This window comes from Oncorhynchus kisutch, linkage group LG4, assembly GCF_002021735.2.
Source record: "Oncorhynchus kisutch isolate 150728-3 linkage group LG4, Okis_V2, whole genome shotgun sequence".
Lineage (NCBI taxonomy): Eukaryota > Metazoa > Chordata > Actinopteri > Salmoniformes > Salmonidae > Oncorhynchus > Oncorhynchus kisutch.
The window spans coordinates 18,206,273-18,231,050 of NC_034177.2; the positions used below are offsets into that span (position 1 = coordinate 18,206,273).

Here is a 24,778-nt window from a genome sequence, read left to right on the forward strand (position 1 = left end):
AGGTGGACCCCAATCAAGTTGTAGAAAAATCTGAAGGATGATCAATGGAAACAGGATGCCCCTGAGCTCAATTTCGAGTCTCATAGCAAAGGGTCTGAATACTTATGTAAATTAGGTATTTCTGTTTATTTGTTTTTTCAAAAATGTATAAAAACTTGTTTTCACATTGTCATCATGGGGTATTGTATGTAGATTGATGAAAGTTTTTAATTGAATACATTTTAGAACAAGGAAGTAGCGTTACAGGGTCAAAGATCATACCCCCAAGACAAGTTTTTATTGTCACGTGCAGTAGTACAATGAAATGTCTTTCTTGCTTGCTCTTTCCCAACAATATCGTCCTCTGTAACTTTCTCACTCATCGTTATTCACAGTTCATTCAGGATTATCATTAATCATGGTAGCGTCCACATGAATGTAGAAGTGTTTAGAAACATATCATATTCTTAATTATAATAAAATGTATAATATTGGGCAGAAAATAATCAGAAAAGCAACCATAACTAACAGAAATTGACGTAGTCATTGTGTGCTAGGAATATGGGACCAAATACTACACTTTTCACTACTTTATTTATAAGAATCTTTAGGGGTGTCAATCATTTTGACCCCTAACTTTTTGAGAGGAAAAAATGTTACTTGTTAAGCAAAATCTCTTTCTCTGAGCAATTGTACTAGTATAGAATAATATAATTCCCCCCAAAAAGTTGAGCATACAGTATAGCTCAGTATTTGAATTATTTATTTTATACAGTCATTACTGCTCATCTTTATCAAGGGTGTCAATAATTTTGGACCCCACAGTATGTTAACTCATAAAGTTAATTTCACACACTCGTAAAGTGGCCTCAGAGTTACTTGGCATGGTACTGTACCAAGTACCAAACACCCACAGTCCTCCACAGCTCAGAGTGTGAATGTTGGGCAGGCAGCCTAGCCTACACATACAGCTCTGGGAAGGAGGTGAAGTGAGGCATGCCTCATAAACTAGTGCCTGTGCTGAGTGACAAAGGTGGGGTGCTGTGCTCTGATTGACTGACTGAGGTGGAGTGGAACTAGGCATGCCTAGGCTGGCCAGACATTCTCTCAGTAGCATTTCTTCCTTCCTCCGCTCTTTACGGGGATCGTGCTGCGTTCCACTGCTGCACAACTCTGTCCCTATCTTTCCACCCTCTTCCTTCATCTTCACATCTCAGATCTCAGCCAGTGCTCTTTGCATTCATCGCCATCGTTTGGAACACATCCCGCCACATCAACTATTTCACCTCAGGCACTGAACTTAGCCACTGTGAACAACATATAAGAGGGATCAATGCTCACCAATTAGCTAAGCTCTGTGCCTTTAGCAATTGGCTGCTCATGACAGGATGCAAATGAGGAAAAGAATAGAGACTTTCACTGGCAGACAGTTGGGAGAAACTTTAATTGATTCGTCTATAGCAGGGGTTCTATTTGAGAAGGTCCGATCACACACATTTCCTAGGTTGCAAAGGTCTTGATGGATACTGTGAGTTATCGGTGTCGTAAGAAATCACCACCTCGCAACCCATGCGACCCAAACTGTTCAAACTGTACATGCTCCTCTTGTTGGCGTGAGTTTTAAACAAATGTTCTGCAATTCTACACATTTTGCCATGTATTATGTGTGTTCATATTAGCTATGGGCCTTCCGAGTCTTTTCCGTGAGCCGCATCTTTTGGCACCATTCACGTAAAAGAGCAGCATTATTTGGCTCCCTGAAGGCTCATTGTTCAAAATGCTTGAAAATAGACCTAGAACCATGAAAAATAGCAAATCCCGAATGTTACCAAGGGTCAGCATTCAATTTTAATATTCTCTAGATAATTTCCATATGTCCATAGTAGACAACCACTCTAGCGCCCCTTTTATAAAAAGCTAATTGTTGGGACCCGTGGTCTGTATTGAACCCGTTCTGGGTCCAAATCTGGACCGCGGTCCGCCTGTTGAGTATGGCTGCTCTAAAGCTATAGGTACTTTGTAGACTTCTATAGATGGTAAAACACTCTTTGTTCTTTAAATCTAACCACTCCTTAAGTCTATAAGCAAAGGCTGCCTAAGTAGGATCAGTTTCCTACAGTTCAAATAGAGAGTCTGCAGACAATCTCCTTAGTTCTAAGCTATATGTCATTGTGCATTCCTAACGGTGATGATCTTTACCCAAAATATGATACATTGTGTAAACCTGGCCTGCTTTCAAATGCATTGGATTTACTTCCTGGCCATTTGTAAAGAACAGTTTGGATTTCAGCTTGTACTCTCATCTGCAGCTTTAGAGGAATAAAAACACTTTCCACAGGGGAAAGTTGTTTTTTGTTTGGGATTTTGTTTGTAAGGAGCTAATACCAGAAGGTAATCTGTAAATCACTGTGAGAGCTAAGAACAGCTTATATCTGGAGTTGAACTTCCTGACATTCAACCTTCCTATCCACTCGCTCTAATATTTTACATTATATTGTTTCCATAGACCACATAGGGCCAAGACAGAAGACAGACATGAAAGTCCTCCTGACGGGCAAAACATACAGACCCCACCTGGAGAACTACATGTGAAAGGGTGGAAATCCCTGGCAATGTGATTTTCGTTTATGTTTGTGCACCAAATCACGGTGCCAGGAACCCTCCCCACCACAGCCAGACTGGTAGCAAGCTGTGCCGGTTGCCCGTCCCTGGCCCGTGGCTGTGCGGCCTCCAGATGTCTCCCCAACTGTGGTCCGCCTGTGTCCTCAGGCTGCTCCCAGTCAGACCCTCCCTGCAGGGAGAGAAGAGAGGAGAGAGAAGCCGTCACCACCTCATCACTTACCGGGGGAGAGATGACCCACTGTCTACCATGCAATACAGATTGCACTGGAATGCAAGACAATAGTCTGATCTCCGTAACGAGAGGCGGTTTTGATAAAGTAGGTGGACATGAGGAATGGCTGTGCAGACTTTGGTTGCATGCTGTTTGTGTCAGAGGGAAGCAGGCAAGCAGCAGGTGTGGAGGTTGGTTGAAATATGCAGACACAGCTGCTCAGTCAAAGCTCATTGTTTGGAGTGACTCAGGGAAAACATTGTTCTTGTTTGGAATGGCTGGAGCAGAGCACTGTTTATTGCTACTGGACATCAATGCTCCCAATAACACCAGAACTAGAGGAAAAATGGACAAACACAGTATAGACCACTTTTATATTTTATTTATTTAATCTTTATTTAACTAGGCTAGTCAGTTAAGAACAAATTCTTATTTAGAATGACGGCCTACCCTGGCCAACCCTAACCCGGACGACGCTGGGCCAATTGTGCACCGCCCTATGGGACTCCCAATCACGGCCGGTTGTGATACAGCTTGAAAACGAACCAGGGTCTGTAGTGACGCCTCTAGCACTGAGATGCATTGTCTTAGAGCACTGAGGCACTCGGGAGCCCCACTTCAAATAAGCATAGCCGAATTTGACACAGAGAGACCACCCCAATTAAAAGTTTTCACCCTTAGTTTTCACCCATGGAACAGAGCAGAGCAGAACGTTCAATAAGCTTCAAGTTCTAAAATGTTCTAGAACAGGGATCATCAACTAGATTCAGCCGTGGGCCGATTATTTCTGGAGCGGATGGTCGGGGGGCCGGAACATAATTACAAATAATTTGTAGACTGCAAATTGACTGCAAGAAGCCCAAACAGATATAATGTTTGACTAAAACATAATAATTTCAAACCTTGTTTACATTTGTACACAATCACGTGTCTCTCTATTATGTGTGAGAATACTTGGGAACAGATTTCTTCAATTAAAATCACTTGGAGCTGATTTCCTGGTGTTTCTACAGGCTATTATGTTCAGCAATGAAAATAATGATTTCAATTATACAGTATATATATATAATATTAGTTTTTTTGCTAAGAAAACTTGTGGGACCAAATAAAACCACCAGCGTGCCAAATTTGTCCCGCAGGCCGCTAGTTGGGGAACCCTGTTCTAGAACGTTCAAGTTTGTGGGCGGAACTTGGCGGGAAAAGAAAACCACAAACAAACTCTTCTCTTTTAACAACTTAATTTTCATGCTGTATGAGGAATGTCATGTATTATAACTATTATTGTTGTTTTCCTCCAGAGGAAAATTCCTGGGCCAATTCCTGAGTCCCCTTGTGGGGACTACATAATGACAGGATCGTTGCGTTGTGAGGAGGTCAAGTGTGCAGTAGTGTGGGGTGGAGGCCTGGTTTGCACTACACAGGGCTCAAATATAGAGTGGCATTAAAGAATGATCATAGAGAGCTAGATTTAAATGGCTGATTTCAGCTCAAATGAGTCCCTATGCTTGTTATATTGTGTTGTGTACAGTAACTAGTGTAGTGCACTACATAAGGACCATCAGTGATCTCACTTTTCCGAGTTAGCAATAATTGATCAGATACCTCATATTATATTAATCAAATAAATTACAGTTGATTCAATGCACAACTCAAATAATTATTCATATCACTGACCTTTCCCAGATTAAGTTTATTATCCCTGAGCTTTAAGCTTTGTCGACAACACCATTTCCTGTTTCTGCTCCTACATCCATACATTCTTTCCTGCATCCATACATTCTTTCCTGCATCCATACATTCTTTCCTGCATCCATACATTCTTTCCTGCATCCATACATTGTCATTCTGTAGCAGCCAAGGTATTGTGTATCCTACTTGGCATTCAGCAGGAAATTGCTACAATCCTGCACAGTGTATATAGCAGTGTACCTTTAACAACACCGTGGTGCAGGCGAGGGAAATATGTATGTCCTATCTGTCTTGCCCGGTGTTAACACTTGGCCACTCCCTCCCTTCTCTGGTATCATGAATAAATATGTTTGTCTAGTTTATAGATGTGAAAGGCAAGTTGTGCTTCATTGCATGTAGAGAGAGAGAGAGAGAGAGCGAGAGCGGGAGGGAGAGAGAGATGGAGAGAAAGGGAGTTGTCTTTCTCTCTTTGTGACCTGTGAGTCAGTGTGTTTGTTTGATAGGTGTGCTATAGGAAATGTTTCTTTGCTGATAACATTTTCCACAAATCAATGTATCTGTGACTGTTAAAAGTGACAGAGGCACAATGACAAAACTCTGTGTCATATCAGCTCAGCTCTAGTAAGCAAACAAAGGATTAGCCAAGACCATGCAGCATAGGAAATGCATTGATGTATTGGAATTGTATTTGGAATGACAACTTGCAATAGAATAGAATACAATAGAATGTAATATAATATCATTTGGAGACATTCTACACATGGAATATGCTAATCAGCTTTTAATTGGAATATACTTTACATAGTGTCCATTTCGCTTTAAAACTCCGGATTCCGACATTGCTCGTCTTAATTAATATTTCAATATTTCTTAATTCCGTTCTTTTACTTTTAGATTTGTGTGTATTGTTGTGTATTGTTAGATCTTACTGCACTGTTGAAGCTAGGAACACAAGTGTTTTGCTACACCCGCAGTAACATCTGATAAACGTGTATGCAACCAATAAAATTTGAATTGATCTGATCTGATATGTCCCGAATAGACAACCACAAATGAGCTCATTCAAAATGTGATGGATTGCTTTTTCTGCTTATTTTGCACAAAGTTATGATGTTTCCCAGACATAATGGAAGTAAAACAACATCTCCTTATGTCCAACCACAGGGCATGTGTTTACATAGGAGACATGGCGTGTATCTGATGGTTGTGACTGCAGGTGGAAGTTTAGCATCTGACCACAGTGACGCACTGTTTAAGTCACCCAGCATCTCACACACTGGCGCTACAATGGTTTGTCTCCACGAATCTCTGCTCTCGCAAAACATAACCTGCACAGGACAGAATGAGACAGCTAGAGAGAGGACTTAGAGCTTCCTGCTTATAAACCACTTATAAATGTCTCATTAGTCTACTTCATTCTATTTTATTCTATTGTATTCTATTATTTTCCATTAAGCTAGTTCTATTCTGTTCTATTCTATTCCATGGGTGATTAGTGTGAAGATTAAATAGATACAGTGGGGCAAAAAAGTATTTAGTCAGCCACCAATTGTGCAAGTTTTCCCACTTCAAAAGATGAGAGAGGCCTGTAATTTTCATCATAGGTACACTTCAACTATGACAGACAAAATGAGAAGAAAAAAAATCCAGAAAATCACATAGTAGGATTTTTTATGAATTTATTTGCAAATTATGGTGGAAAATAAGTATTTGGTCACCTACAAACAACCAAGATTTATGGCTCTCACAGACCTGTAACTTCTTCTTTAAAGAGGCTCCTCTGCTCTGTCCTCCACTCGTTACCTGTATTAATGGCACCTGTTTGAACTTGTTATCAGTATAAAAGACACCTGTCAACAACCTCAAACAGTCACACTCCAAACTCCACTATGACCAAGACCAAAGAGCTGTCAAAGGACACCAGAAACTAAATTGTAGACCTGCACCAGGCTGGGAAGACTGAGTCTGCAATAGGTAAGCAGCTTTGTTTGAAGAAATCAACTGTGGGAGCAATTATTATGAAATGGAAGACATACAAGACCACTGATAATCTCCCTCGATCTGGGGCTCCACGCAAGAGCAAAAATCCCAGAACCACACGGGGGGACCTAGTGAATGACCTGCAGAGAGCTGGGACAAAAGTAACAAAGCCTACCATCAGTAACACACTACGCCGCCAGGGACTCAAATCCTGCAGTGCCAGACGTGTCCCCCTGCTTAAGCCAGTACATGTCCAGGCCCGTCTGAAGTTTGCTAGAGAGCATTTGGATGATCCATAAGAAGATTGGGAGAATGTCATATGGTCAGATGAAACCAAAATAGACCTTTTTGGTAAAAACTCAACTCGTCGTGTTTGGAGGACAAAGAATGCTGAGTTGCATCCAAAGAACACCATACCTACTGTGATGCATGGGGGTAGAAACATCATGCTTTGGGGCTGTTTTTCTGCAAAGGGACCAGGACGACTGATCCGTGTAAAGGAAAGAATGAATGGGGCCATGTATCGTGAGATTTTGAGTGAAAACCTCCTTCCATCAGCAAGGGCATTGAAGATGAAACGTGGCTGGGTCTTTCAGCATGACAATGATCCCAAACACACCGCCCGGGCAACGAAGGAGTGGCTTTTTAAGAATCATTTCAAGGTCCTGGAGTGGCCTAGCCAGTCTCTAGATCTCAACCCCATAGAAAATCTTTGGAGGGAGTTGAAAGTCCATGTTGCCCAGCAACAGCCCCAAAACATCACTGCTCTAGAGGAGATCTGCATGGAGGAATGGGCCAAAATACCAGCAACAGTGTGTGAAAACCTTTTGAATACTTACAGAAAACGTTTGACCCCTGTCATTGCCAACAAAGGGTATATAACAAAGTATTGAGATAAACTTTTGTTATTGACCAAATACTTATTTTCCACCATAATTTGCAAATAAATTCATAAAAAATCCTACAATGTGATTTTCTGGATTTTCTTTCTCATTTTGTCTGTCATAGTTGAAGTGTACCTATGATGAAAATTACAGGCCTCTCTCATCTTTTTATGTGGGAGAACTTGTACAATTGGTGGCTGACTAAATACCTGTTTGCCCCACTGTATGTGCAGGCCTAAAAGTCTGAATTGTAAGACATGCATTGTTCTAAGTGCAGTATTTACATTACTTTGACCTTCACTGCTGGTTGTCTTAGTCTTAAAGTATTTTGCTTTAGTGGTGACTGGTGCGGTAATCCTGATTGAGAAGCTGAGGTTTGGGACATGAGAGGATATCCATGTTGAACCCAAAAGGTCATATCACACCTTTGTTCCTGCAGGTAGTGAGACGCTTCACGGCATTAAAATGTCATTATAGCTGTTCATTAAGTCTGGATTCCATTATTCACCCCATTGAGTCCCTCAATCAGTATTTACAACCTGGAGGGACTGAGAGTAAAGCTTCTGGTGTTCCATTAGCTATAATTCACTTTGCATTGTGTTAATGCAATCTGTTACAATGTAGGCTTATCAAGTGTAGTAAGTGTGTTTGAACTATTCTGAAAAACAGATGTTCTTCAAAGTTGATGAGAGAGAGAGAGAGATAGAGAGAGAGAGAGAGATAATTAGTTTGTGAGTGAAGTCACAGTGGAGTGGCAAAATTCCTGGGCCTGGCACATACAGTGCCTTGCGAAAGTATTCGGCCCCCTTGAACTTTGCGACCTTTTGCCACATTTCAGGCTTCAAACATAAAGATATAAAACTGTATTTTTTTGTAAAGAATCAACAACAAGTGGAACACAATCATGAAGTGGAACGACATTTATTGGATATTTCAAACTCTTTTAACAAATCAAAAACAGAAAAATTGGGCGTGCAAAATTATTCAGCCCCCTTAAGTTAATACTTTGTAGCGCCACCTTTTGCTGCGATTACAGCTGTAAGTCGCTTGGGGTATGTCTCTATCAGTTTTGCACATCGAGAGACTGACATTTTTTCCCATTCCTCCTTGCAAAACAGCTCGAGCTCAGTGAGGTTGGATGGAGAGCATTTGTGAACAGCAGTTTTCAGTTCTTTCCACAGATTCTCGATTGGATTCAGGTCTGGACTTTGACTTGGCCATTCTAACACCTGGATATGTTTATTTTTGAACCATTCCATTGTAGATTTTGCTTTATGTTTTGGATCATTGTCTTGTTGGAAGACAAATCTCCGTCCCAGTCTCAGGTCTTTTGCAGACTCCATTAGGTTTTCTTCCAGAATGGTCCTGTATTTGGCTCCATCCATCTTCCCATCAATTTTAACCATCTTCCCTGTCCCTGCTGAAGAAAAGCAGGCCCAAACCATGATGCTGCCACCACCATGTTTGACAGTGGGGATGGTGTGTTCAGGGTGATGAGCTGTGTTGCTTTTACGCCAAACATAACGTTTTGCATTGTTGCCAAAAAGTTAAATTTTGGTTTCATCTGACCAGAGCACCTTCTTCCACATGTTTGGTGTGTCTCCCAGGTGGCTTGTGGCAAACTTTAAACAACACTTTTTATGGATATCTTTAAGAAATGGCTTTCTTCTTGCCACTCTTCCATAAAGGCCAGATTTGTGCAATATACGACTGATTGTTGTCCTATGGACAGAGTCTCCCACCTCAGCTGTAGATCTCTGCAGTTCATCCAGAGTGATCATGGGCCTCTTGGCTGCATCTCTGATCAGTCTTCTCCTTGTATGAGCTGAAAGTTTAGAGGGACGGCCAGGTCTTGGTAGATTTGCAGTGGTCTGATACTCCTTCCATTTCAATATTATCGCTTGCACAGTGCTCCTTGGGATGTTTAAAGCTTGGGAAATCTTTTTGTATCCAAATCCGGCTTTAAACTTCTTCACAACAGTATCTTGGACCTGCCTGGTGTGTTCCTTGTTCTTCATGATGCTCTCTGCGCTTTTAACGGACCTCTGAGACTATCACAGTGCAGGTGCATTTATACGGAGACTTGATTACACACAGGTGGATTGTATTTATCATCATTAGTCATTTAGGTCAACATTGGATCATTCAGAGATCCTCACTGAACTTCTGAAGAGAGTTTGCTGCACTGAAAGTAAAGGGGCTGAATAATTTTGCACGCCCAATTTTTCAGTTTTTGATTTGTTAAAAAAGTTTGAAATATCCAATAAATGTTGTTCCACTTCATGATTGTGTCCCACTTGTTGTTGATTCTTCACAAAAAAATACAGTTTTATATCTTTATGTTTGAAGCCTGAAATGTGGCAAAAGGTCGCAAAGTTCAAGGGGGCCGAATACTTTCGCAAGGCACTGTAGATACAATATCAGACTGACTACATCAATGGCATATATGTCAGTCAGAAGGTCAAACTATACTGATCCAGACAAAACCATATCAGCTGGTTTATTTGAAGCCATGCCAACGATAAAGCAACATCAATCATAAAAAACAATACATGTGAGAAGACAGGAGGAGTTGAGGGAGGCTCCCTCCCCATTCCAAGTATGCAATCTCTTCTCTCCACACTGAGGCCTGTTTTTCCATGACGGATGTCTCCAATTGTAGGCTGTTGTTGCTGCTGTTAGCCTACTGCGCCATGAAGCACGGCATCGTTTTCATAACCTGATTATTCAATGACTGGTGAACAACATATTGACCTGGCCAACGTTACTGCAACAATTTCACACACTTGGTGTTGAAGGGATGGTGTGAGTGTTTGTGTTTACTAAGCGGCATCATGTCCATTGAATTTGATAAATGTAAGACCCACCCCCCCAAAAAAAACCTACACAGGATTAATGCAAAAGATATTGAATTTGATCATCAAATTCTTATTAAAATGATTGGGTGCATGATGCCACCGGGTACTTTGTACTGCACAGTAGGTGTTTATGAGTGTGTGTGCTGTCTGTCTGTGTGTGCCTGTGTGTGCAGGCATGTGTTTAAACTCCAACAAGGGAAGCTGTTTCCTACTTGGAGGGTCGTAAAAGTAAATTCTATCAGTCTGGCCTATCAAAGGCTCCTTCATTGAGTGCATGGCTTGGATGTGTTTGGTAATTGCCAGGGTTCAGTCCACCATTCCTGTTTCACTGTGTGGTGGCAACACACACACACACACACACACACACACACAAACAGAATGTCCCTATCATTGACACATCTGTTAATTATTCCCCATCTTCCAGGCAACGCCCAAAGATGCATCTCCAGCAGGAAATAGACAAGTATCTGAAAATGCACCTAAAGAAATACAAATATCAGACCTTGTAAAACCTTTGTCTTGGTCTGTCTGGAACTACTAGATGAGTAAATCCAGAAATCTTGGAACATATTCAAATATTTGTACTATTTGTCTCGAAATAGAGGAATTTGAGTTTATGGAATCAAAGTATTCCATGTCCAAATAAAGAGTAGGCATTTGAAGAGCCTTAGTACACAGTAGTGCTCACAATCTCACAAGAGGGCGTGGAGGCACAAAGACATGCAAATATTCAGCACCAGGTGTGTGAAATTCTAGCTGGTAGTATATTTTTCTTTTCACTCAATTTAACAGGATAGAGGGTTGATCCTTTGTGCACAGCTGGTATGTCTCAACACAGTCTCAAATGGAAATCTGACATGGATAATTTTTCTTCTTGAACAGTATAACAATTTAAGTTCTAAATAAAGTATGTGAACAGGCCAACACTAACCTATCAACATGTGAATATCCTCAATAATTTTATGACATAAGCAGACAAATACAAAAAATCTATTAACAGATGAAAAAACGGTAGAGTAAATCGTTTTTGCTTCATTCTTCCTGATAGCACCGCGGTCAATAGAACAGAGCCTGGCTGATGAGATGTCGACAATGTGAAGTTACTCTGATGCTCAGTGTACTAGGGTAACTTTAGACAGGTCTGATGCTGTTTCTGGTTGTCTGATCTATGGTTGTCTGATCTAAGTGACTGACAAGGGAGTTGCCTTAGCCTAATAAGAGAGTGAGGGAGAGTGAGAGAGAGAATCTGAAAAAGTGAACAGAACTGCCACTCACCATGCTCCCAGATCCAGCAGTGCCGCGTGGAGCCGACTGAGTTCAGCTGAGGAGTGGAGCAGTCAGCGGAGGAGTTCCTTCTGGGAAGACTGCTCTAAGGAATGTGCCATTTCAGATCCAGCAGCAGAAGCTCAGTCTGTCCTGTGCCGAGGTCTCTTTTGGGGGCGTATAGAGGGGGCTATACCGGTCTTGTTCCCAGTTCCCACAGCCAGTGGTGGAGAGGAGAGGAGATGAGAGAGAGAGAAGGGTTGTCCTATCCTGTGTTCGGTTGCCGAAGAGGAGAGAAGAGAAGAGAAGAGAAGAGAAGAGAAGAGAAGAGGAGAGCAGAGGAGAGGTCAGACTTGGAGCTAGTTAACACACCCCTCTGGCTGGTGACTGGCAGCTAGCTAGTTTTGTCTCCTTTCTTCAATCGAATGAATCACTCTGGAGATGCATAGCCCCAGCTCGTCCACTTACAGCAGAATAACGAGAGAGAGAGAGAGAGAGAGACAGAGACAGAGACAGAGAGAGAGAGAGAGAGAGAGAGAGAGAGAGAGAGAGAGAGAGAGAGAGAGAGAGAGAGAGAGAGAGAGAGAGAGAGAGAGAGAAAAGGAGAGTGAGAGAAAGACTTTCAACTGTTCGTCCCAAGAGATCCACTGTCTATCTGAGGGTCTGGAAGCAGTGCTGTCAGTTCTCCTCCCTCCTTTCTTCCCTCCCTCCTCTTCTTTCATCCCCCTCAGTGTTTTTCCAGGCTCCGTTGAGACTCTCTTATTGTGGCAATTGCATTAGCCTTTCGCCAGAGAGGAATAGCTCTTAGTGCCTAATGAATTCTCTCTCGCTCTCTCTCTCTCTGTCTCTCTCTCTCTGTCTCTCTCTCTCTCTCTCTCTCTCTCTCTCTCACTCTCTCTCTCTGTCTCTCTCTTTCTGTCTCTCTCTTTCTCACAAGTGTATGTGTCTATCAGTCTGACTTATACACGTACACACAGACATACACACATATCTCTCACTCCTGTTTTTCTGACTTTTCTTCCCTTAAAGGGGCAAGGACTCTGTTTTTCTGAGGTGCTATTAAAGAGTCCAGGTGCAGTATCCTATTACTACCAGAGAAACTCATTGTGTCATTGCCTCACTTCTAACACACTAGTGCACCAGAGGTGTGCCATGGAAACGTATGTATGATCAAAATAGCCCGAACCCTTAATGTTAATGGTGTGAAACCATTGGGTTTATAATAGGTCTATCTTCCGGCTATACCCCAAATCAATAATTAAACTCTGACTTCAAACACTTCCTGATCCATGGTTTGATTGACAGTCTGGCAATTCTGGTAAATGCCAGAAGGGCTGGTAGATATTGTGCCTGTTTTTTAAATGACTTTTGCTCTATTTCTCTGTTGTCATAATCATCTATATTGAGCATGTGGGGAACAGCCGGCCCCCCTACTAAGATGGGAGAGTCTGGTTTTCTGATTGGCTGAGTTGAGGTGGGGAAAATTCACATTCAAAGTCAAATGCGCATCATCAAAGAGAGTGAGACCCACTCTGACTCTGTCAGTCACTCAGTCAAAACAGAAACATGGAAGGGTGGAGCCGAAAAAGTTAGAGAGACCAAAAAAGAGTTACTGAGGCCGATACTGCTAAATGTTTGAAATTGTCTGACTTATTTGCTAAAGGTTCTGGTTCTGCTGGTCCGAGTGCTGTGTCTGTGTCTGTGAGAAATGGCAGATCATCTGCTGTAGTGCAGTCGATGTAGGAACACCACTAGAGGGATATCTACAACCACCAACTTACCATCCTGAGACAAGGCTGAGTATAGCCCACAAAGATCTCCGCCATGGCACAACCCAAGGGGGGGGCGCCAACCCAGACAGGAAGATCACATCAGTGACTCAACCCACTCAAGTGACGCACCCCTCCTAGGGACGGCATGAAAGAGCACCAGTAAACCAGTGACTCAGCCCCTGTAATAGGGTTAGAGGCAGAGAATCCCAGTGGAAAGAGGGGAACTTGCCAGGCAGAGACAGCAAAGGCGGTTCCGTTGCTCCAGAGCCTTTCCGTTCACCTTCACACTCCTGGGCCAGACTACACTCAATCATATGACCCACTGAAGAGATGAGTCTTCAGTAAATACTTAAAGGTTGAGACCGAGTTTGCGTCTCTCACATGGGTAGGCAGACCGTTCCATAAAAATGGAGCTCTATAGGAGAAAGCCCTGCCTCCAGCTGTTTGCTTAGAAATTCTAGGGACAATTAGGAGGCCTGCGTCTTGTGACCGTAGTATACGTGTAGGTATGTACGGCAGGACCAAATAAGAGAGATAGGTAGGAGCAAGCCCATGTAATGCCTTGTAGGTTAGCAGTAAAACCTTGAAATCAGCCCTTGCCTTGACAGGAAGCCAGTGTAGGGAGGCTAGCACTGGAGTAAACTGATCAATTTTTGGGGTTCTAGTCAGGATTCTAGCAGCCGTATTTAGCACTAACTGAAGTTTATGTAGTGCTTTATCCGGGTAGTATATTCACTTCTGAATCTCAGTCTCAGCCCAGCAAGTGAGTTTATGAGTTGAGGTAACAAGTGACTCTGGTGTCGAATTACATGACATAGCCACCGCACTGAAAGCTGGAAAGATCCTCATATCCCCTAACTATTTAATTCGCTGAAAGGCCTGTCACTTCTTGATAGAAAGATACACATATGCAGTGTCTAGTTTGATGCTGGCCTTCTGCATCCTGGAATCGCCTCTTCACTGTTGACGTTGAGACTGGTGTTTTGCAAGTACTATTTAATGAAGCTGCCAGTTGAGGACTTGTGAGGCGTCTGTTTCTCAAACTAGACAGTCTAATGTACTTGTCCTCTTGCTCAGTTGTGCACCAGGGCCTCTCACTCCTCTTTCTATTATGGTTAGGGCCAGTTCGCGCTGTTCTGTGAAGGGAGTAGTACACAGCACTGAATGAGATCTTCAGTTTCTTGGCAATTTCTCGCATGGAATAGCCTTCATTTCTCAGAACAAGAATAGACTGATGAGTTTCAGAAGAAAGGTTTTTGTTTCTGGCCATTTTGAGCCTCTAATCAAACCCACAAATGCTGATGCTCCAGATAATTAACTAGTCTAAAGAAGACCAGTTGTATTGCTTTTTTAATCAGAACACCAGTTTTCAGCTGTGCTAACATAATTACAAAAGGGTTTTCTAATGATCAATCAGCCTTTTAAAATGATAAAATTGGATTAGCGAACACAACGTGCCATTGAAACACAGGAGTGATGGTTGCTGATAATGGGCCTCTGTACACCTATGTAGATATTCCATAAAAAATCTGCCGTTTCTGTTTTCTCCTGCAATGACCCCACACTTATCAAAAGAAACAACTACGCAAATTGTCAAGACACAGGTTCTGCTCATGAAAGACTAGACTCCTTTAAGTTACATAATGCTTCACAAACGTAGTGGGTGGGAGAAAAGCCGTGTCAGAATAATTATACTGATAAATGACTTCTCAGTGTCATAATGAATCAAACTACACAAATTAGACGATGTGTTCGTCCTAAGAACCACTACTTCCTAAGTTTAGTTTTCTGATGCATTATGGGGTGATTTTGTTCTTTAAACAGAAGACACTGAGGCATTGATCCGTTTGAGTTAATTTCAAACAAAAGAGCATCTCAATGTGACTATCTGTCACACAGAGCTGTATTGTTCCTCTTTATCCCTAAATCATTGTGTTGTTGTCCTCTCAGATAGACAGTGGTCACAATACAGCTTTCAAAAGGTGGTAGTCTATTAATGAACAGAAAACCCTGGTTTTTCTATTTATGGGGGATTTGTTTATTTATTCTGAGTTGGAGTTTTAACTTTCCAGGGTCCGGTGCCAGGGCAGGGGAGTCTGGGCAGGCAGGGCAAGCCAGGGCTGGCTTTGTCAGGGTGGGCTGTGGGCAGTGCCAACGGGGGATGCCATACACGGTGCTGCCTGTGCTGGGAAGGAATGCCTACGTACCCGGCACCACTCAAGGCACACAGGGAAAGGGAACACACAAAGGGCACATAAAGCCACCCCTCCACACACATTCTATGCATATGGGCACCACTCTCAACCCGCAGGGAGTGGTTACATGGCATGTGGCAGATACCCAGCTCTCTCCTGCCCACGCTCGGTTTCCCGACAAGAGCCTGCCTCTTTGTTGGGCGACCAGGGAGGGCATGGAGGAACGGCAGATCACAATGTGGAAGGATGTCTGTCTGTCTTGATATCTGCATGTGTTCAGATCTTTTATTTACTTTCCTTTTCAATCGCCACAAAAGTGGGTGTTATTGAAATTACCATAAGTGCCCATATTGTGGTTGACATTAGAAAATAAAACTAAATATGCACAAATTGATTAAAAAAAAGAATCCCCAATATAATGACCTCTAGAAAACCCTTTTTAGTCATCGGTTCTGAAGTGTTAGTTGGAATTATCCATGGCAGAAATCCTGTCTGATCTATGCCAACACACGCAGAGGGCTGCTCAATTGCTTTTGCCAATAAAAATAGACACATATGTTTCCTAAAGCTTTGAGAATTTTACGGTAAGCCGTTAAAGAGGGGGAGCATGGTGCATATTGCCTTGTGAGCTCGGAGCTCTGTGTGTTCTTTCAAGGGCTTTTTCTTTGAAGGCTTTGCAATAAGGTCATGTTCACCCCAGTCACAACTGACAGAGGCATGGAAAAACATAAACACTTCAAGTCAATGTGTTCTTTCTGATTCAATATACCTGCACTTACTTATTCACAGATCTTACATTTAGTGAACATCTATGGAAACACATACAGTTCACCCTAATGAGATAGCCCTGACAATAGGTGGGTGGATGTTGAGTGGCCAGAGTTATTCCTTCCCACGTAATGAATCGGATAACCAAGACCAGTGGGGATGAAGAGGGGGTAATAGATTCCACTGAGGATCTGTTGCATCCTGGAATTGAGGAGGGCGGAGAGAGGGAGGGAAGGAGGGAGGCACATGTGGTTCCTAGCTGAATGGCCGTCTGTGCTGTGGAGAGGCTTAGGGGGAAATCCAGAGGGACTACGTAAACTCTCCAGGTCTGAACCACAGCTGCACCTCCACATCTGGCTGCCACCCCGCCGCAGCATATCAAGGCTGGGCAGCAACGTGCAGACAGGTGGCATGGTAATCCCACTTGATTGGAGCACCTCCACCATGGCCTTGGCAAAGACCCTCAGCCTCCAAACCCCAGTACCTCTAGCCCCTCACCACACCTCACACTCCCCAAATCCCCACAGCTCTGGCCACCCACAGTACCTCTTGCTCCTAACACCCACCTTTCCCACCCCAAAGAGACCCCATCCAATAACTCTGACTCCTAACCCCTGGGCCAGACCAAGGCCACCCTGACTGGATGTCACTCTGGGAGAGCACACCTTGCCCTGAGATGGGAACAATGGTAGGGTTAAAATTACACGCTAACTCTTAGGGGTGACAGGCCCCCTAAAAATATGCCTCTCTTGATCAATATTGTTATATTTGAGTATGCACCCACCCATCCACCCACCCATCCACCCACCCACCCACCCACCCACCCACCCACCCACCCACCATCCCTGGGTGTCTTCATAATTCAAATCTTGGACCCTGGCCCTGAGGGAGGTGCTTCCTGCTGCTTCAGTGCAAATTAACCAGGATGTTTAGCATAGTGTGGGGCTGGCCTTGTGGTATTCATCCCCAAGGCTGCATCAGATGAGGACCTGACTCCAGCCACTTCATCATCCCCTCCAGCTCATTCATCACCATCAGCAGGCTGTGGCACTGTGCTGGGCAGAATCACACACCAACACACAAAGTGATAGGAGCGGGTCATGCTCATGCCATGTAGAGTGCAGATGTACTGCTGTAAAATAAGGAGATCATTACAACCGTTGGCAGGTTATCAAGAAAGTAATGGGAAAATGGTGAGTGTATTTCCAGGGAGGAGTTTGCTGAACTGTTGAACAAAGAGGATGGATGATGATCGCCAATGGAAAAGCTTTTAAAAATGCATGGGCCGCAGAGTCCCAGAAATAGGCAAAGCTGCAAATCAGTCTTCAAACCATTTAACTCAAACATCAGACTTACATTTAGCCTAATGATTCCACAGAAATATTGTGGAGTCTTGTTTTTATGGTGGAGAAATACATTTGCTTATTTATGATGAATATACAACCTAATTTAACATCAACACAATGTGCCTAATCAATTCAATCATTGCTTCTGTACGTACAGTGCATTCGGAAAGTATTCAGACCCCTTGACTTTTTCCACATTTTGTTATGTTTTCCACATTTTTTTTGCCTTATTCTAAAATGTATTAAATAAAATAAAAATGCTTTGCAATCTACACACAATATCCCATAATGACAAAGCAGAAAATGTTTTTTTGAATTGTTTGCAAATGTAATTATTATTTATTTTAAATACCTTATTTACATAAGTACTCTTTTGCTATGAGACTGAAAATTGAGCTCAGGTGCATCCTGTTTCCATTGATCATCCTTGAGATGTTTCTACAACTTGATTGGAGTCCAACTGTAGTAAATTCAATTGATTGGATGTGATTTGGAAAGGCACACAGTAAATCAAATCAAATCAAATGTATTTATATAGCCCTTCGTACATCAGCTGATATCTCAAAGTTCTGTACAGAAACCCAGTCTAAAACCCCAAACAACAAGCAATGCAGGTGTAGAAGCACGGTGGCTGACTGTACATGTCAGAGCAAAAACCAGCCATGAGGTTGAAGGAATTGTCCGTAAAGCGCCAATATAGGATTGTGCTGAGGCACAGACCTGGGGAAGGGTACAAAAGAAATTCTGCAGCATTGATATCAAGGCACAAGGTGAGACCCAGATGCAGACACGGGAGACAGATGGTTTGAGTCTTACAATGTTTAATAATCCAAAGGGGTAGGCAAGAGAATGGTCGTGGACAGGAAAAAAGGTCAAAACCAGATCTGAGTCAAGGAGGTACAGAGTAGCAGACAGGCTCGTGGTCAAGGCAGGCAGAATGGTCAGGCAGGCGGGTACAGAGTCCAGAAACAGGCAAGGGTCAAAACCGGGAGGACTAGAAAAAGGAGAACGGGAAAAACACGCTGGTTGACTTGACTAAACATACAAGACGAACTGGCACAGAGAGACAGGAAACACAGGCATAAATACACTGGGGGAAAATAAGCGACACCTGGAGGGGGTGGAGACAAGCACAGGAACAGGTGAAACAGATCAGGGCGTGACAATTGAAAATCCCTAAGAAAACAGTGGCCTCCATCATTCTCAAATGGAAGAAGTTTGGAACCACCAAGATTCTTCCTAGAGCTGGCCACCCGGCCAAACTGAGCAATCAGGGGAGAAGGGTCTTGGTCAGGGAGGTGACCAAGAACCCAATGGTCACTCTAACAGAGCCCTAGATTTCCTCTGTGAAGATAGGAGAAACTTCCAGAAAGACAACTGTCTCTGCAGCACTCCACCAATCAGGCCGTTATGGTAGAGTGACCAGACGGAAGCCGCTCCTCATTAAAAGGCACATGACAGCCTGCTTGGAGTTTGCCAAAAGGGCACCTAAAACATGAGAAACAAGATTCTCTGGTCTGATGAAACGAAGATTGAACTCTTTGGCCTGAATGCCAAGTGTCACGTCTGGAGGAAACCTGGCACCATCCCTACGGTGAAGCATGGTGGTGGCAGCATCATGCTGTGGGGACTGGGAGACTAGTCAGGATCGAAGCAAAGATGAACAGAGCAAGGTACAGAGATCCTTGATGAAAACCAGCTCCAGAGCGCTCAGGACCTCCGACTAGGGCGAAGGTTCACCTTCCAACAGGACAACAACCCTAAGCAAACAGCCAATACAAAGCTGGAGTGGCATCGGGACAAGTCTCTGAATGTTCTTGAGTGGCCCAGCCAGAGCCCGGACTTGAACCCGATCGAACATGTCTGGAGAGACCTGAAAATAGCTGTGCATCAATGCTTTCCATCCAACCTGACAGAGCTTGAGAGGATCTGCAGAGAAGAATGGGGGAAACTCCCCAAATACAGTTGTGCCAAGCTTGTAGCGTCATACCCAAGAAGACTCCACGGCTGTAATCACTGCCAAAGGTGCTTCAAACAAAGTACTTCGTAAATGGTCTGAATACTAATGTAAATTCTAAAAACCTGTTTTTGCTTTGTCATCATGGGGTATTGTGTGTAGATTGATGAGGGGGGAAAACGATTGAATCCATTTTAGAATAAGGCTGTAACCTACCAAATGTGGAAAAAGTCAAGTGGTCTGAATACTTTCCGAATGCACTGTATCTAAATGTTGGTCAATGAGATGCAATGTTACTCTGTCATTACACACACGCATCAGATTTACACAATAGCAAATGCTGTAGTTATGCCCTGTGAAGTTCACACCACTTTCCTCACTCGTGGCAGCTTGATTCCTTCATTTCCTGACTGCACAGCTTGCAGATTTGAGTCTGGGCTTCGGCCTGCATGTCATCAGCACTGTGAGAACACTTCCTGGTAGGCTATTGGAACCTCAAAGCTCTGAGATTTACTGGTTCAACTCAAGAGGTCTCTCAATATATTTATATATATTGAATTTTTATGTTTTCCACCAGGTCCTGGGTGGCAGGGGCAAAAAAAATGAAAATAAAAAGGGGATCAGAAATAATGCATGTAATGTTTTTTGAACTGTCTGCTAGTTTCATAGCTGATTTTGAAAAAAAGAAGGCTATATGGATAAACTGCCGGTCACAATGTAGTATAAAGTGAACTGGGAGGAAACCGTCCCCTCTGCTCCCGATTACTCCCTGGAAGTTTACAAAAATTTATATTGTCTCCCTCCTGCATCTGGCTCCTGACTGCTATTTATATTCAGAACAAATAATGAATCCCTGAGGAAAATACACACAGGGGGAGAGAATATCACAGACAATGTGGCCCAGGAGGCTGCCAGAATTGCTTCTCTTAAGAATCTGAGAACAGGAATGGATTATTTGCAGAATGGAACACTCCAAAGCCACCACAGTCTCCTCCAGCCATGGTTCATCCCTCCAGTAGCCCAACCAATTACCAAACAGATGTATGGTTAAAGTCCGGGATTATCCCTCATTGATTGGAGCAGCTCAGTGTCAAATGTTTGATTTTGCCACCAGTTTGATTTGGATACACTATGAGCAATACTGCAGGTGGTAAACTGCTTGGAATCTATCAATTAATCATATTGTGGGGTTATACACATAGTGTACATAGTGTACAAAACATGAGGAACACCTTCTTGACACATTTAAACCTGTGCGCCTGGCACCTACTACCATACCCCATTCAAAGGCACTATAATATGTTGTGCTGCAATTCTTGACACATTTAAACCGGCGCGCCTGGCACCTACTACCATTCCCAGTTCAAAGGCACTTAAATATTTTTTCTTACTCATTCACCCTCTGAATGGCACACATACACTTAACATGTGATTTAACAGGTGACATCAATAAGGGATCATAGCTTTCACCTGGATTCACCTGGTCAGTCTATGTCATGGAAAGAGCCGGTGTTCCTAATGTTTTGAACACTGCATGGTAATACAGATGGCTATGTGGATCTAGCTATATGGACAGCCTACTCGCTAACACTGCTTTAGGTACACATTTAGTAGCCAAGTACAGCCTATCCTAAATAACAATTGGAAAAAGGTAATTGAATGACATTTAAATAACACTCACCCCTCACATAATTAATCTATATTTGCACTAACAACACCATGGAACCACAAGTAGGCCTACATTTGAACTCAGAACAAAAGCCTGTACATCCCTCTTCTACCCTCTGACTGACCAGCCATTAGCAATCAGCGCAATCAAACAACCAAAACAAACACAGAGTCAGTGATCCGCAGGCCAGGCGAATGAAAACATGACAAGAGGAACAGACGTGGAATGCAAGGCCTCAGTCTGGGATAAATCAGGGGTTTTACGGGGGCAGAGGGGAATGTTGGACGCAATCTTCATTCAAACTAGGTGTAAACACAATATTAGGGGGATTAATGAACGTTTTATGAATGTTTTATGTGTACTATAAATGTGTTCATGTGTTAACTATAAATAAACAGTGTTTTGGGGTGTGACTCTAAAACAAAAAAAGAATATAAAGGTAACATCTTTGAAGGCCTTGTTAATACCCCGACTGAGAATGTGGAGATGAACCTGACTGCACTTGTTACCCCAATTACAGGCCAGTCAACCACAACAGCCATATTAAACATAGGAGAGCATTAGGCAGTGTAAGAGGCCATATTACAATATGGGTCTGTGATGGATTGGTCATGCCTCTTGAGGCATTTTGATAGAGTGATATCTGGGGGAGTGGAGAAGTGTCAGAGAGTGGAAGTGGTTCCTGTGGGTTGGAGGGAAGCATTAAACAACATCCTTTCCTGTCATTATGCTAAGCAGATTGCCAGCCTGACTGGCCCTGAAGCCACTGTGCTCCATTCATGAACTATGTACCTCTCATTCAATCTATATGAAGACATGGCAGTCCAACGCAACTCTGTTTCACAATCAGAGTTCTCAGAACACATTAGGAACATGCCATTTCGAAATATCTGAACTCAAGTAGTATCCTTGAATGTACTCTAACTTGAGGTAGTCAAATCAGCATAGCAGGAAATCAGTGAAACCACAGACAACAACTTACACACCCTTATCTTGTTTTAAAGATGTTTCAACACCTTTCAACAATGACTGTGCACTATGGGAACTGTCTTCAACATGCGACACATGGACAGATTAATTCGATTGGGTAACAATACACATTGTATTGCAAACATGTGAAGCTATAAAATCCCTTGTAATACAGAGAAGACCAACCTGTTCTCACGACAGATAGCATGACGGTACTAAAACCACTGCCTAAAGCTGAGGTAGAACAACAAAACAAAGATGAACCAAGTTATTGCTCTGATGCTAAGATCTGATCCTGTGGATGGTAGAGAGAGAGGGATATATATATATATATACAGTGGGGAGAACAAGTATTTGATACACTGCCGATTTTGCAGGTTTTCCTACTTACAAAGCATGTAGAGGTCTGTAATTTTTTTAATCATAGGTACACTTCAACTGTGAGAGACGGAATTCTAAAACAAAAATCCAGAAAATCACATTGTATGATTTTTAAGTAATAGAGAGAGAGAGATGAGGAGGGGGGTTCAGCTCGCCCACCACTCTGAGGGCTGAGCAGCTCTGAAAGTGGATATGAAGGGATGAGCCATGCGACTGTTGGAGCTACAATAGGAACACAAGTATTTTGCTACACCAGCAATAGCATCTGCTAAATATGTGTGTGACCAATACATTTGATTTGATTTGAGTCTCCCCTGACCACATTAATGCAACTCAATAGAATGGCTGGCTCCATGAGTCCTCCCCATCCATTAACTCTGCGGCTCAGCAGAGCTAGGGTAAGTGCAATCTTAACTCTAACCCCTACCCTAAACCTAACCTTATCCATTTTAAATTTGAACTTCAACGGAGTGACATCAGAGTTGGGACGTCCCAAGGATCCCGTTTAGACCTTTCCGCAGAGCTAGGGCAGGCACAGACAGGCACACTGTATTGTCTTACTACACTGACCTTTCAGACGGCTGCCTCCCAGTCCCTCTCACTTACTCCTACAGCTCATCCACCACAGAGACGTTTTTTCCTCTTTCCTGTCTGTTTAAATTATATGGTGTTCCATGTTTGACTACCTTAAACAGCAGAGGGAGCACGCCCCTATCCACATCGATGGGACCACAGTGGTGAAGTTGGAAAGCTTCAAGTTCCTCGGTGTACACATACCTACAATCGAAATGGCCCACCCACACAGACAGTCTGGTGAAGAAAGAACCAATTTGGCTTGGCCCCTAAAGCCTTCACAAACTCTTACAGATGCACAATTGAGAGCATCCTGTCGGGCTGTATCACTGCCTAGTATGGCAACTGCACCGCCCGCAACCGCAGAGCTCTCCAGAGGGTGGTCTGCACAACGCATCACTGGGGGCAAACTACCTGCCCTCCAGGACACCTACAGCGCCCGATGTCACAGGAAGGCCAAAAAGATCATCAAGGACATCAACCAACCAAGCCACGGTCTGTTCAGCCCACTATCATCCAGAAGGTGAGGTCAGTACAGGTGCATCAAAGCTGGGACTGAGAGACTGAAAAACAGCTTCTATCTCAAGGCCATCAGACTGTTAAGGTTAAATAGCCATCACTAGCTGGCTTCCACCCGGTTACGCAATCCTGCACCTTAGAGGCTGCTGCCCTATAAACATGGACTTGGAATCACTGGCCACTTTAATAATGGAACACTAGTCAGTTTAATAATGTTTAAAAAATAATGTTTACATACTGTCAAAATAATGTTTACATACTGCTTTACTGATCTCATATGTATATACTGTATTTTATTCTACTATATTTTAGTCAATACCACTCTGACATTGCTCGATCTAATATTTGTATATTTCTTAATTCCATTCTTTTACTTTTAGATTAGTGTCTATTGTTGTGAATTGTTAGATACTACTGCACTGTTGGAGCTAGGAACACAAGCATTTCATTACACCCGCAATGACATCTGCTAAATATGTGCATGTGACCAATACAATTAGCTTTGATTTTGATTTGTTTATTAACAGGTAGTAGAAGTCATTTAATTCCCTCACTAAGAGTATATTGAAGAATCAGACAAACAGGTATATGTCAGTCCTGATAAGTCCAAATCAGAATGGAGATACATGGAAATATGGCATCATACTTCTCTTGAGAATCTAGGAAATCTACAAGGTTCCAGTGAGAGAGAAGCTGACAAAATAAACTTGGGAAGAAGAACACTCATATTACTATTATATATTATATATATTATTACTATATCTCTTTGGTATTCTATGATTCAAACAACGCTTTGTTTCCTAAATGCTCCAGTGTGCAGCTCAACTTGCCACTGCTGAGGAGAGAGCATCTCCTGAGAGTACTAGGGCGATGTGGAGACAAAATGCTCAGAAATTGCTTACTTACTGCTGGCTAGCTAATCTCTCACTAATCCATCATGGTACTTACTCACACACTGACTGCATCTTTTGTGTAGTCACAAAAAAAGTGTTTTTCGGCAGGGTGAAAGCTGGAGCAGTTCAGAACATTCCCAGGGACCAGTGGAGGGAGTCGGGGACACAGAACAGCACCCACATTCATGTCCACTGCATGTGTTCAAAGCACATACACTCAAATTCCCATTGAGCAGGCATTGGGTCCACA

The 24,778-nt window shown here is 42.9% G+C and overlaps 1 long non-coding RNA gene across 1 annotated transcript; it reads right to left on the bottom strand.

Annotated features, from left to right (window-relative positions):
* Nucleotides 1-724: 724 nt before the first annotated feature.
* On the bottom strand, nucleotides 725-12,142 carry LOC116373964 (uncharacterized). Its single transcript, XR_004209661.1, has 2 exons — nucleotides 11,499-12,142; nucleotides 725-2,770 (listed from the first exon to the last, which is right to left on the bottom strand). It is a non-coding gene; the product is annotated as an uncharacterized LOC116373964 (long non-coding RNA).
* Nucleotides 12,143-24,778: the final 12,636 nt, after the last annotated feature.